This window comes from Pipistrellus hanaki (assembly GCF_964339955.1).
Source record: "Pipistrellus hanaki genome assembly, chromosome: 13".
NCBI lineage: Eukaryota > Metazoa > Chordata > Mammalia > Chiroptera > Vespertilionidae > Pipistrellus > Pipistrellus hanaki.
In genome coordinates, this window is record NC_140515.1 from 28,828,748 (window position 1) to 28,842,811 (window position 14,064).

The window sequence follows — 14,064 nt, forward strand, 5'->3', positions numbered from 1 at the left end:
ATAGAGCCGGGACCGGTTTGGCTCAGTGGATAGAGCGTCGGCCTGCAGATTGAAAGGTCCTGGGTTCGATTCCGGTCAGGGGCATGTACCTTGGATGCGGGCACATCCCCAGTGGGTGGTGTGCAGGAGGCGGCTGATCGATGATTCTCTCTCATTGATGTTTCTAACTCTCTATCCCTCTCTCTTCCTCTCTGTGAAAAATCAATAAAATATATTTTTTTAAAAATTAAATATAGAGTTACCATTATGACCCAGAAATTCTGCTCTGAGGTATATACCCAAGAGAAATGAAAAATATATCCACGCAAACCTTGCTCATGAATGTTCACAGCAGCATTATCCCTAATAGCCAAAAATGGAAACAACCCAAATATTCATCAACTGATAAACAAAATGTGATAAACTCATATAATGGAATATTATTTAGCCATAAAAGTGAATGAAATACTGATTCATACTATAACATTGGTGAGCCTTGAAAACATGTTAAGTAAAAGAATCCAGTCACAAAAGGCCACATGTGATACCATTTATATGAAATGTCCAAAATAAATATGTCTATAGAGACAGAAACTGATTGGTGGTTGCCTAATTTGGTGGCCCCAAATGGGAGTGACTGCTAATGGAGGGAAGGTTTCTTTGGGGGTGATGGTGATGCCAGCACAATTCTGTCAATAAATTATAAATAATTAAATTGTACATTTAAAATGTATAGTATTTAAATTTTAGATTTTGTAAATTACATCCCAATAAAGTTGTTTTTTTTTTAAAAAAATAAAGCAAACTGGAACTCTGGAATGATCAAGAAGTAGGATGCAGTCCAACCTATGAGGGAATGTGGGGGGCGGGGGGGGGGGATGAAAGGGAGGGGGTAAAAGATCAACCAAAGGACTTGTTTGTACGCATATGAACAAAACCAATGAACACAGAGGGGCGCAGAGGGGGAGTGAGGGCAGGTGCTGAGGGGTGGGGGTGGCTGGGGAGAGGCCGATGGGGGGAAAAAGGAGACTTAAACAATAGAGAATTTAAACTTAAAAATAAGAACAAGAAGTAGGATGCATACAGCACTTCAAGGCCTGAGTGTAGAATGTTAAGCCATGTCAACTTGACTCCCTAACTGGCAGGCAAAGCAACAGGGCTTTTCAGTGGTCGGTAAATTGGTCTCTGAAGTCCCTTAAAACTATGACTCTTAACCTCTTATTTTAGGGGAAGAGTGGAAAGACGGGAATTTATCAGTTTAAGCTCTGAATCTTTACTGAAGGGATGATACTCACCCTCACAAAAATTTACTTCAAATTACAAAGGAGGAACTTCTGCCCTAGAGGGAAGAGCTCTGGGCATCCCCCACAAGTTAAAATGTTAAAGAAAATCAAGAGTATCTTGCTTGGGCAAGTCAGGGATACGCTTCTTGAAATCAGGGACTTTGCTCAGCTCTACCTCCCCAAAGAGGGCCAGGCCTGGAACAGGATGTCCAGTAAATGGGACGAGGATAAGGCAGAGTAAGTAAGGCCCCCGGTCCAGAGGACCAGAGGCCTTCTGATGGGGCATCTCTCTGCCTAATGGAGAGAGCGGCAGGAAAAGGGGTTCCCCACAATCCACCCTGCACTTCTCTTCAGAGGCAGCATGACCCCGAAAGGTTTCTCAAACTGGGAAGCCTGAGATTCCCACCGGCCACGTCCCACCCCCAGCCCAGGGCCGGGGTCCCTGGGTGTCAGAACCGCTGCCAGAGAATGAAAGACAGTCTGCTCGTGGGCTTAAGAAATGCTTTGAATGATTAAAACGAAAACCCTGTCGCCCTGAGTGACTGATTACCCATGTGAATCACAGGTGCAAAAGGGGGACCTTGAACGTGTGTCGCCCCGTCGGATGTCAGACTAAAGAACAGGTGATTCCCAAGTGTGGTTTCGTGTCTTTTTGTAAAGAATGTCACTGAGGAGAACGACGGGACCCGGGACCCGGGGGGATCCCGCAGGCCCCCGCGAGGAGGGCAGGGCGGCCCCGGAGCCCCGCACCTGGGCGCTCCCCGACGTGGCGGCCTCTCTCCTGAGGAATGGGACCATCGGGCCGCCTCCCAGCGGCGGCGGCGGGAACACACCCGGTGGGGCACACAGTGGGCGCTCCGAAAAGGCGAAGCGCGGAGCGCGGCCCTACTGTGCGCCGGCGGGCGCCGCGGCCGCTCCCTCCCGCCCGCTGCCCGCCGCCCGCGCCGCCGCCCCCTCAGGTCCCGCTCGGCCGCGGGCGGGCGGGGCGACCGCACTGGGAGCCGGAGCCCGAGCCCGCGCGGAGCCGCCGCCCGGGGCGCTCGGCCAGCCTCCGGGACACCGGGCACCGGGCACCGGAGCGGGCGCCACCCGCCGCCGCCGCCGCCGCCACAGGTCAGGGTCCCGCCGGGCCGCGGGCTGAGGGGCGCCGAGGAGCGGGACGCGGGGAGTCGGGCTGAGGCGACCCCCGAAGGCGCGGGCGGGAAGCGGGGAGGCTGGCTGAGGGCCGCCGGGAGGGGTCCCCGGTGAAGGGGTCGGGGCCCGCGGGGGGTCCGGGCTGAGGGGCGCCCGGAGAGGCCCCCCGGGAAGCGCGAGCGGCCGCGGCGGGGAGGGCACGGGCTGCGCGCGGGGCGGCGTGAGCGGCCGGCGGTCCCGCCCGGGAGGCGCGCGCCCAGGGCCCCCGCCGCCGCCCGGAGCCCAGAGGGGAGCCCGGAGGGGAGTCCGGAGGGGAGCCCGGAGGGGAGTCCGGAGGGGAGTCCGGAGGGGAGCCCCGAGGGGAGCGGAGAGGCGCCGGGAGCCGACAGGGGAGCGGACAGGCGCCGGGGAGCCGCTCCGGGGAACTTGGGGGCGGAAACGCGGGTCCCGCGCGGGGCGTCCTGCTGGGTGTGCGGAGCCCGGACCCGAGTCGCCGTGCGGAGTTGGTGGTGACAGTTTAGCGAGGGGCGTCCTGGGGGCTCCTTCACACCCCCCTCCCCGGAGCCCCGTAAGCACTCCGCTAGCCCTGAGCCGAGGGGGGGTCTGGAGTGTGGGCTGGGGTCCCCCCGCCCCCCGCGTGGTCAGGGATGGAGCGCGCGGCCCCCTCCCGCTCCCCGGGTTCGCTCAGGCAGCGGGAGGTGCCCTGGGCTCCCCCGGTGCCCGCAGCGCCCTGCAGCCCGGCCGGGGTGGGGGCGGCGGGCGGGGTGGCCCCTCCGGGTGGGGGTGCGGGGTGGGTGTGTAGTCGTGGTCCTCCGCCGCGGTCTGCGGGGAGGAGCCTAGGTGCGGAGGCAGAACCTGGGAGTAACCTATCTCTGCTTTTATATAAGGTCAGCTAGGTGCAGAGGGCCCTTACCTCTGCTGGGGAGCCAGGAGGCTGCACTCCTAATCCTCGCTAACTCCGGGGCTTAGGTGAGTTGGCTCCCTGTAATTGCATTTTGTTGAAATGTGTGGTGTGTGTGTCCAAAAAATTGGCAGGAGGATCACGATGTTGATCCTATTGCTGTGCTCTCATTTTAATCTAATCCACTGGAGTCTGAGGATAATGGTTGGGGAACTAGTGTCAGTTACTTCAGGAGAGTCAAATAAATAATAATAATAATAATAATAATAATAATTATTATTATTATTATAAAGTAGTCTGGTCTTGAAGAAGCTAAAGTTTTTCATCTTTTCCTTTCAAGTTTGGGGACAAAATTGTAAACCTGATTTGTGTGAATTACCATCTGAAAACAAAACCAGGCAAGATGATGAGCTGAGTGGTGTGTGAAACCCATTGCTGGATGGGAGAACCTTGATTGTGAAGTGCATTATTTTATGTCAAGTGCTTTTATCATTCATGAGACAGATTGTAACTGGAGTTATTGAGAGATCAAGGATTAACGTATCTTTATATATATATATATATATATATATATATATATATATATATATATATAAAAGACCTGGGCAGATAGATCTTGGACAGACCTCAGATGCTCCGTGGTACTCTTCCTGTCCATAGCTAAGTGATCAGTCGCTGACTGAAAGCAGAACCAACCTGGTGGAGCTAAATGATCTCGAAAACCCTTCTGGGTAGAGGCTGGCATAGACATTCCCTGTGGCTTTTCTCTTAAGGAAATACCTTCTACCCCTAATTAACTTTTATAGAAAACACTCCTAGATGCTACCAGTTAGCATTTGGAGTGATATTTCAAAAGCTCCTGCTCAAGTTTTAAAACCAATTTTTGTGTTGTCTATTTTAAATCAGATTCACTCTCAAGTTAATACATTTCATAGTATTTTTTAATATACACAAATTTTAAATTGGCGTTGTATTAGCCCAAAAGTGAAGTTATTACAAAGCCATCCATTTTTGTCATACTGTGTACTTCGCATAATTTTCTCCTTTATTTAAACGAAATGATATTTGATATGTCACTTGCTAATAATTAAATCTTAAACTAAAAGATCTTAAAATCAACTCATGACCACTCGATCTTTTGCAACTCACGGGGGGGGGGGGGGGAGAGGGGGAAGAACTCGTGATATAATTTTTAAAACCAAAACTTTTTCATATTTGTCTCTAGCTTTTTAGTATATGTGCTGCCGAAGCGAGCACTGTCTCTAGCTTTTACAAGAACTGCTCTAAAAGGCATGGCATCAGTGAAGTATAAAGGTTTGCAGAACTCCAGACTAAGTTTTTTGGGGCGCTCTGTTTTTCATTCTTAAATTTAAAGGAATATAACATTTTTTTTAAAAAAAATCTTTTTAAAAATTGATTTGAGAGAAACATTAATTTGTTGTACCTCTTATTTATGCAGTCATTGTTTGCTTCTTGTATGTGCCCTGATCGGGGATCAAACCCACAACCTTGCTGTATCAGGGTGATGCGTAACCAGCAGAGCTATCAGCCAGGGCTATAATTTCTTTTTAAAATTAATACTGTACTGTAATTGGTATTTTTAATAATTAAATACGCTATTTTCTTTAAAGAGACTAGTTTTCTAAATGTCCGTTTCTTTGTATATTTCAGAATTACATTTAAAAAATAATAAATGATAGTTTTTAAAAATCACAGTATAATTCCAAAATCACTGTGACATTTAAATTACATTATCCCTGTGTATTAAAATTGATACAGGAGAAAACGTGTGACTTTAGGAGTATGCATTAGAAATGCATTATTGACCACGGCTAATTGCTTTTAATTAGTAAGTAATAGGATTATAAACAAATACTTAATTCTCTGAAAATGGGGATGTTTGCCACCAACTTTAATTATCAAGATAATTATGTGTGTGAAAGCGGCGTGAAAGGCATTGCTGTGAAAGCATATACAAGTATTAATACATTTCACTTCGTTTTCAAATCACGAAATGGTTGTTAATAACAGGAGACTATAGCGAAGTAGGGAAAATATGTTAAAATAATGCTTTACAAATGTTTTTATATTTCCTGGCCCATCCTTTTGCTTCTTTTTTAAGATCTACATATACCCAAAGGATAGGACAGAAAATGTTAGTAATTCTAACTTGTGGGTGTTGTTCTGCTGAATTCCTTGTCATTTGAATTTGGAAATACGTGTCATAAGGTGTGGCAAAGGTACTGGAACAAGTTTTTGGTCTCATAAGATTCCACTAAATAAATTTCATCGCAGAGCATTTTTTTAAATCACAAATCAAGAAAACTTGATTAAGTCGCCGGTTTTTTAAGTGTAAAATTATGCCCCCTGCTTTAAAAATTGTTAATCTGAATTTCTAACTTGCTTTTCTTCGTTTTTTCCTAGTAGATCTCCGCATTAGGGTAGTTGACCTCTTGAGCTGTCCCGTTCCTCCCTCTTAACGCCCAAAGGCAACAAAAGGGCAGCGATTTAAAATGCTTACAGAGTTCCTTCAAAACTGATCTAATTTGACTCTAAAAACATAAAATAAGACCTGTTAATAACCATGTCGGAAATATAGATAGACCCAGAATATTACAGTTCAGTTAGTTTCACGGCATTCTAGATATATGTTAAGTTGAAGATTATTTGTAATCTTCATGGGGTTTTCTTATTAATTATTTGTATTTTACCACAATACAGAAGTAGATTTGGAGGAGTTATATGACTTTGTTTTATAAAACATCATTTTATAAAAATGTCAGGTTTTAGTTTTTATTTACCTAAAATACTTAAGTAGGTTCTTGAAAGGAAATCGGCACCACTACAATAGGCTGTATTTTGGGGAAAACTTTTGCAGATATTAAGACAAAAGCTATCACCAATAATATTTGCTGAAGAAAAAAAAAAGAAAAACTATCACCAAAAATAGTATATGCTTAAATTATTTTAAAAGGGGGTTTATATACTCTTAATATTTTTCTTCAACAATCAATGCAAACCAATATTTTAATAGTGGACATTTAATTCAGAATATGGGTGTTTATATTTTTAACCGTTTCAGTTATTATTATAGCAGGGCAAGTCACTATTCTTTCTAACTCTCCATTTTCTCACCTGTGAAATGGAAAAAGCAATGCAGCTATTTTACCATGGGGTTTTTTGTATGACTTTAAGACTTTTGTAAGCAAGCCTTTGGAATGTTAAGTGACCTTGGCCCTGAATATAATTGAGCTGATATTTTAAAGAGAACCTTTATGATTATCTCTGTTATAGCTGAATAACTCTTTTGCAAATGTAAATAGTTCACCCTGGCACTAATTTTGAGATTATTGTTAAGAATGACCTGAAGATAATGCTTGCCACGAGGTGATCGATTTGCAAAATGTTTGTGGAAATATTTCGTTATTATTCAATTTTAAATTGTCATCATTCCCTGATTACTTCGGATAAAAATCAGCCTAATAATTATTTTTGTTTTGTTGATATTGTCTTTGTGAGTCTTACAGTGGACGCCGTGTGGGTCCTCTTGTGTCAATTGTGTATGTCCAGTGCGCCTAGAAGGCGCCTTTTGTGCTTTTTAAAAAAATAAAGTTCCGTTCCTTATTTATATTTATGGTGCACCCTGTGAGAAGTTATTGTATGTTACCCAGGAGCAAGTTTTTTTGTAGAATGAGCGCTATGATCCTTAAAATCAAAAGACAATGTAGTGTCGCTGCTTAAAAAGCGAAATGATGTGCTGATCGTGAAAACTGGGTCTGCTTTCAACAAGCTGTAACCAAAAAATTGGGCTTTTAGCGGCTTAAAAAGTGATACATTCTCCTTATGAATTGTTAATTAATACATTTTATTGTGAAGGGTCCCCTATGCGAGAAAGTAAAAGTCTTGGTTTCAGGCCTGCACCGCACTGTGTTCCTAGAGCACAGGGCTACAAAGCCCAAGTGTGGACAGAGCTGAAAGGAAGGGGAAGCAGAGGGCACAGAGAGGCGTAGGCCGGGCCTGTAGGTGAGTGCTCCATTTCTCCGTGGCTTTTCCTTTGGGGTGCAAACCGGGGAGTGGCATTAGCTTCCACTCTGTTAATAGTGTAGCGTGTGCTTTCTCAGAGTCCTTGCTTTACCTTCTATTCCAGCGACTGGGTCACTTTCAATTTGAAAAACCTGTTTTGGGGACACTGAGTTTCTTTTTCCTACTGCGATTGCTCCGATGTAAAGGAAAGAAATGAAGCCATCGATTCACGTAACATAATCAGCTAAAATAGAGATGCCAAACCTTGCCGTCAGGATTTAAACTAGATCACATGATGCTTTAGTTCAGTTGGGCTCAATATCTGTTAAGGGAACATTTCCCCCCACCGCATTGATTTTAGAAAATAAATTCATTGCAAGTTTTAACTGATTTTAAAAAAAAGTTTAATTTGTGAACTCCTCTAAGAGAATTACACAATGTGGTTGAGACGAATTAAGACATATTTCCTGACCTTTTGAGAAGAGTTCAGATTAGTGTAAACCTGGGGTAAGAAGTCCTTCACAGTTTACCATAGATAAGTAGACAGCAGATATGAGGGAGGTAGAAAAATAGGGAAATACCCTGAGTAGGAGTGTCAGAGATTTCTGTATGCTCAACTCCCACAATTAGCAGGTTGCGTAGTTACTGTGCACAGAACTAAATTATAAGGTTGGCTTCTAAGAATTTACCCTGCTCCCTGATGACCTCATAGAACTTCGGAGTAGCTTTACGTTCTAACGTTGCCATTTAGCACTGTTATTCTCCCCGGCTCTATAAGTTGCCTCTGGGAAAGGGAATAGAAAGAGGATATTCTTATCCTGTGTGTTTAAGGAATACATTTTCCTTTATAGGGAAGGCAGTGGGGAAACATACCTGTCAGACTGCCAGAACGCAATGATGAAACACTGCAAAGAACCCCCTAACCGTGACCCTACCTCACTGGCTGTCATTCCATCTCTAAAACTGTCTTTGTTATTTGAAAGTTTGGAGTCTACTTTCAAAATGCTAGTATTTCTAGCAAGGTTAATTCTTTAAATCACTATCAGCAAAAACCTGAGAAGTTAGTTCCTTGTTTCCTTGCTGCCTGAAAACGAGGCCTTTTAGGGATAGAAAACTCTCTTGTTTGAAAGAGAAGGAAAAATAAAATGAAAGCAGATCATGTCACAGTTTCTCCATAAATCAGCCTTCATGAGATAAAATATGAAAATAGCTATTTGAAATAGTGATAGGAAAGAATATATTCTCCCCCACCAAAATGCCTTTACTTTTCTCTTTAAAATCAACATAAGCTGAGCCTGGCCGGTGTGGCTCAGTGGTTGAGCATTGACCTATGAACCAGGAGGATACAATTCGATTCCTGGTCAGGGTTGCAGGCTCAACTGGGGATCATGCAGGTGGCAGCCAATCAGTGATTCTCTCTTTCCCTCTCCCTTATTCTCTGAAATCATTTAAAAACAACAACACACAAGTTGTAATTCCTTCTTGAATCATTTTTGCCTTCAAAGAAATCAAGTTGTTTTTCCCAAACATCAATTTACCTATGAAATGTTATCATAATTAAGGTTAATGTTGGTTAATGTAATCAATTATCTGAATATTATCTCTCACTGTGTCTTCTATTTTCTCTGTGATGTTAGACAAATTATCTAGTCTTTACATGAGTTAATTCTTCCAGACTTTTAAAGTAGCTTTTTGATAAATTGAAACGAAGGGTCTCTTTCAATCTCATCAGAAAAACAGTACACTGAAGATGTATAAATAACACTTAATGCTTTGGAAAATCTACAGATCATAAAATGTCATATATGCTTTTTTTTTTTTTTTTTGCCAAAAATAGTTATGGCAAGCCAACACATCTCAGTTAGAAATAGAAGCTTAGGCCCTAACCGGTTTGGCTCAGTGGATAGAGCATCGGCCTACAGACTAAAGGTTCCCAGGTTCGATTTCGGTCAAGGGCATGTACCTTGGTTGTGTGCATATCTCCAGTATGTATAGGAGGCAGTTGATCGATGTTTCTCTCTCATCGATGCTTCTAACTAACCATCTCCCTTCCCTTCTGTAAAAAAATCAATAAAATATATATTTTTTAAAAAGAAAGAAATAGAAGCTTAGTAGCAACCTCAAAAGCAAGTTAATTAATTCTGTGAATCAGCTGATAGGTAGTGTTTAACAGTTAGGTATTTAAACACCACATGCCTATGACTAAGCATATTGCTTATTTGTCACTCACTTTTCCACAGTATTGTTGCAGTCTGAATCTAAAGTACAAAACCTCAAAATCTTAACCTTGCTAAATGTTGTTCTTTTCTGTCAGTTGATAATCACTTATACAAATAAGTTTTTGCAAATTGAAAAGTACTTATATAAGTTCTTCCTCTTGTTTTATACAGTGGATAGAGTTTATGAAAGAGAAAACATATGAATGGTGTGTATATAAATGAATAAGCTAATTTAACAAATTATTTGCATATGTCAATAAAATCCAGAAGAGTGAAGGAAATACCCAGGCATTTGCCAATGTAGGATTACTACATATTTTCCTAAAGCATTTGGAACTCATTAGAAACATCCTGACTTTATTTAAGGCAATATAACATATTTTTAAACTGTGTTCAGCAAGATCCAAATTGATGATTTTTAGGACTGAAGTAGTACAACGCCTACAATAAAGATATACAGATTATCAGTTTCTTGAAATAGGTACTGACTGGGTTTTATTCTTCTGGCTCCAGCCTATACTACATATAGGCACACAATGAATATTTTAATAACAATACAGAAATAATATAAGGCAGTGTTTCTCAAAGTGTGGTCAGTGGATCAGCACCGGCAGAAAACTTGGTAGAAATACAAACTCTCAGGCCCCACCCCAGACCAACTGAATCAGAAACTATGGGGGGGGGGGGGTGTTTTAACAAGCTCTCCAGGAAATTCTGATGTAGACTGTCTTGGAACCCCTCACTCAAGATGATTTCTGCATCTAATCCGATAGCCCAGAGTCCGTGGGTTAGTGCACTTAGTTTGAATTACTTTTAGTAGGCCTTACCCTTGACTTTGGTTCACATCTTTGCCATATTCTGCCAAGTGGTAGAATCTCTTGGGATCATCCTGTAAAATTACCTTTATTGGTTTGACGTTTTATTACTTAACTAAGCTCCTTGTTATTGTCGATATGCTGTCAAGAAAAGCTAGGTGACTCACTTCTTAGTCCAAGTGTCACTCCTCTTAGAATGGTTGCTAGGATCCTGAGTCTCCAAGTTCAGAGTACAACTTCAAAGACTGGATTTTATAAGATCACCAGGGATGCTCCTCCCCTAGAGGATTCACATTAAACAGACTTAAAAGATATGGATTTGTAAACCTTAATTCCCGATTAGTAATAGTAGAAAACACGGCCTTCCTAGTGATTGTCGGTAGTTGTGGGTTGTTGTTTTTTTTACTTTAAAATTCTGTTTTTCTGGAATGAAGAAAGTTGTAGTCTCCTATGTCTCTGAAGTCACTATGATTTAGTCCAGGCTGTTTTGAAAGCAATTGGGCAATATATCGCATTCTGTGATGCTTCACCCCCACTTCTGGGATTTCTTTAAAAGAGAGGAGGATATAAAGGAAAAGCCATTGCATCAAAACACTCATGAAAGCATAGTTACAGGAACCAATATTTGGAAATAACTTACGTATTCAACAGCAGGGGAATGGTTAGATAAATTATGGTATAATCACTAGGTGAAATGTTATACAACTATCAATGACAATTTAGAAAACTAGAAAATCTGAACAATACTAAGTTAAAATAAAAGTAGCATAAAAATGTATGTTCCCTATTGATTGCAACATTAATAAACATATATATATGAAAACATCTGGAAGGGAATATACAAATATAATGACAGTTATATTTAAAAAGTAAGGTTATGGAAGGCTCTTTTTGTTGTTGTTGTTGTTGTTTCTATGTATTTCTCTTTTCCAAAGTTTAGCCAATAATGTAAAATTACTCCTATTGTTAAAAACATACACTTAAAGCTTTTTTTGTGTGTGTCTATGACCCTAATCAGTAAAAATAAAGGCAAAGAATAACTTAAACATTAAAAATCCTCTAGATATTTTATTTCTTTAAAGCTATTGAAGATAATGTAAGACACTGCATGATTCTGTTCTGTTATACCCAATTTTACTTCATAATTAATTTATGTCACATATTTACTATTTGCTATACCAGCCTCTATCTGGGAGAGAAAAATATCCAATCTCTGTTATAGGCTCTTAGTTTTGTTCAGCCATGCATAAGGTTTGATTTTGTTGATTTCTTTGGACCTGTGTTCTCTTTAATATAATTAGACAGTGACAAACAAGTTTTTTAAAAACAGTTTCCAAAATAAATAAATAAAATAAAATAAAATAAAAAATAAAAACAGTTTCCAATTATTTTTTAAAGTCATCCTCATTAATTTTTTTTTAAGAAAAATATGTAGATATACTATGCTTTTCCCAAAATTACTATTTTAAGAAAAAAGTTGCTTTATTAGCTGTTAGGAATTTGAAATGTTCTTTTTAAAAAATATATTTTTATTGATTTCAGAGAGGAAAGGAGAGGGAGAGAGAGATAGAATCATAAATGATGAGACTGAATCATCGACTGGCTGCCTCCTACTTGCCCCACACTGGGCATCGAGCCCGCAACCTGGGCATGTGCCCTGACCAGGAATCAAACCGTGACCTCCTGGTTCATAGATTGATGCTCAACCATTGAGCCATACCAGGCGGGCAAATGTTCTTATTTTAAAATTTATTTAAATTTTTTTCAATTACAATTGATATTCAATATTATTTTATATTATTTTTAGTTTTATAAATAAAATTAAATAACCTCATGATAGAGTTATTTGGTTTTTCAACTCTTGATAGAATGCTGAACTTATGATCATAAAGAGCTGTTATAGAAACATTGTGAGGGTAAACTTCAACTAGAAATTATCATTATAAAGCCTTTATATAATTTGTGACAATTTAAAAAAATAAACAGATTTAAAATAGTAAGTAAGTAGTTTTCCCCAAATCGGTAAAAGGCTGAACATTGTAAAAGATCCTATATAATAAAACCCTAGTATGCAAATCAACCTAATGGAGCAATGACTGGCAGAACAACCAGTCACTATGACATGCACTGACCACCAGAGGGCAGACGCTCAACACAGGAGCTGCCCTCTGGTGGTTAGTGTGCTCCTACAGGGGGAGCACCACTAAACCGGAAGCTGGGCCACGGCTGGCAAGCACAGTGGCAGTGGCGGGAGCCTCCCCCACCTCCGCTGCAGGCGGGTGGTAAGGAGCGAGGGGTCCCAGACTGCGAGAGCCTCAGAATGCAAGAGGGATGTCTGACTGCCAGCTTAGGCCCAATCTCCCAGACTGCGAGAGTGCATAGGCTGGGCTGAGGGACCCCTCCCCACCCCAGTGCACGAATTTCATGCAGTGGGTCTCTAGTATATCTATATATTTATATATCTACATCTATCTATCTATCTATCTATCTATCTATCTATCTATCTATCTATCATATATTTATCTATATCTTTCTATATAATATATCTACACAAATACATGTGTATAACACACGTAGAAATAATTAATTTCTAAAATCTGAATTAATTAATTTTCCTTTTTTTCCCCTATTGCATTGTTTTAGAAATCCCAAAGGGAAAATAAAGTGGTTTGCCTTTGACTCACATTTTTTTTTGGTCACTTCATTTGGAATTTTTTTTTTTTTTTTTAACAACTTGTATCAGCCTGATGACTTTAGAGTAAACTATCTAAATGAAAACAAAGTTCAAAAAGCTTTTAAGAAATTTTATATCAGGGATACTAATTCTCTCTTTTTTCTGCCTTCCCCATTTCTTTTTCTTTTTTAAAAAAATGTCTTCTTATTGATTTCCAAAAAGATGGGAGAGTGAGAGAAAGAGATAGAAACATCAATGATGAAGTAGAATCATTGATTGGCTGCCTCCTGCATGCCCCCCACTGTGGATTGAGCCCAAAACCCAGGCATGTGCCCTGACCAGGAACCCTGACTTCCTGGTTCATAGGTTGGCGCTCAAACACTGAGCCATACCAGCCAGGATGTTCCTCCTACCCCCTATTTCTGATGATTTAATCATTAAACAGCTCAAGGCAAACCCAAACTAACAGGTTCAGTTTATAGCTCTTAGAATTTGTTTGTGGGTGACACAAACTTGATATGAGCAAGTCTAAGAAGACCCTTTTTAATGAAGATTTATTTATTCATTAAATATTTATTGAGCTCCTATTTTGTGCCAAAAGTTGTTTTAGTGAAGGAGGATAAAACAATGAAGAAGACAGACAAATTACATCTCTCCAGGAGTTTACGATTATTATTATCTAGATTTAACAACAGTGTCAGTGGGAAAGATGATAACTAAGAGGAGGTCACAGTCAGGCCCAGTCCTGTGTCTAGACAGCATTGCTAGGGTAACATGGAGTTAAGTGCTTAACTTTGACTTATGTCTACCATAGGGGAAAGCATCTCTTATTATTAATATTTAAATATATTTCTATTGATTTCAGAAAGAAAGGGAGAGAGAGATAGAAACATCAAGGATGACAAAGAATCAATGATTGGCTGCCTCCTGTTTGCCCCTCACTGGAAATAGAGCCTGCACCTGGGGCATATGCCCTTGACCAGAGTTGAACCTGGGACACTTCAGTCTGCAGGCTGACCTCTATCCACTGAGCCAA

The 14,064-nt window shown here is 41.1% G+C and overlaps 1 protein-coding gene across 2 annotated transcripts in view; it reads left to right on the plus strand.

Annotated features, from left to right (window-relative positions):
* Positions 1–2,109: 2,109 nt before the first annotated feature.
* PPARG (peroxisome proliferator activated receptor gamma) overlaps positions 2,110–14,064 on the plus strand; it is a 135,673-nt gene continuing 123,718 nt past the window's right edge. Inside the window, exons 1-2 of one of the 2 annotated variants that reach the window (XM_084902602.1) lie at positions 2,111–2,375; positions 3,284–3,365. The gene's annotated coding sequence lies outside the window, so the exon portion shown is untranslated. Of the gene's footprint in view, positions 2,376–3,283; positions 3,366–14,064 lie in introns of both variants that reach the window. The other variant, XM_084902603.1, reaches the window with a different exon arrangement.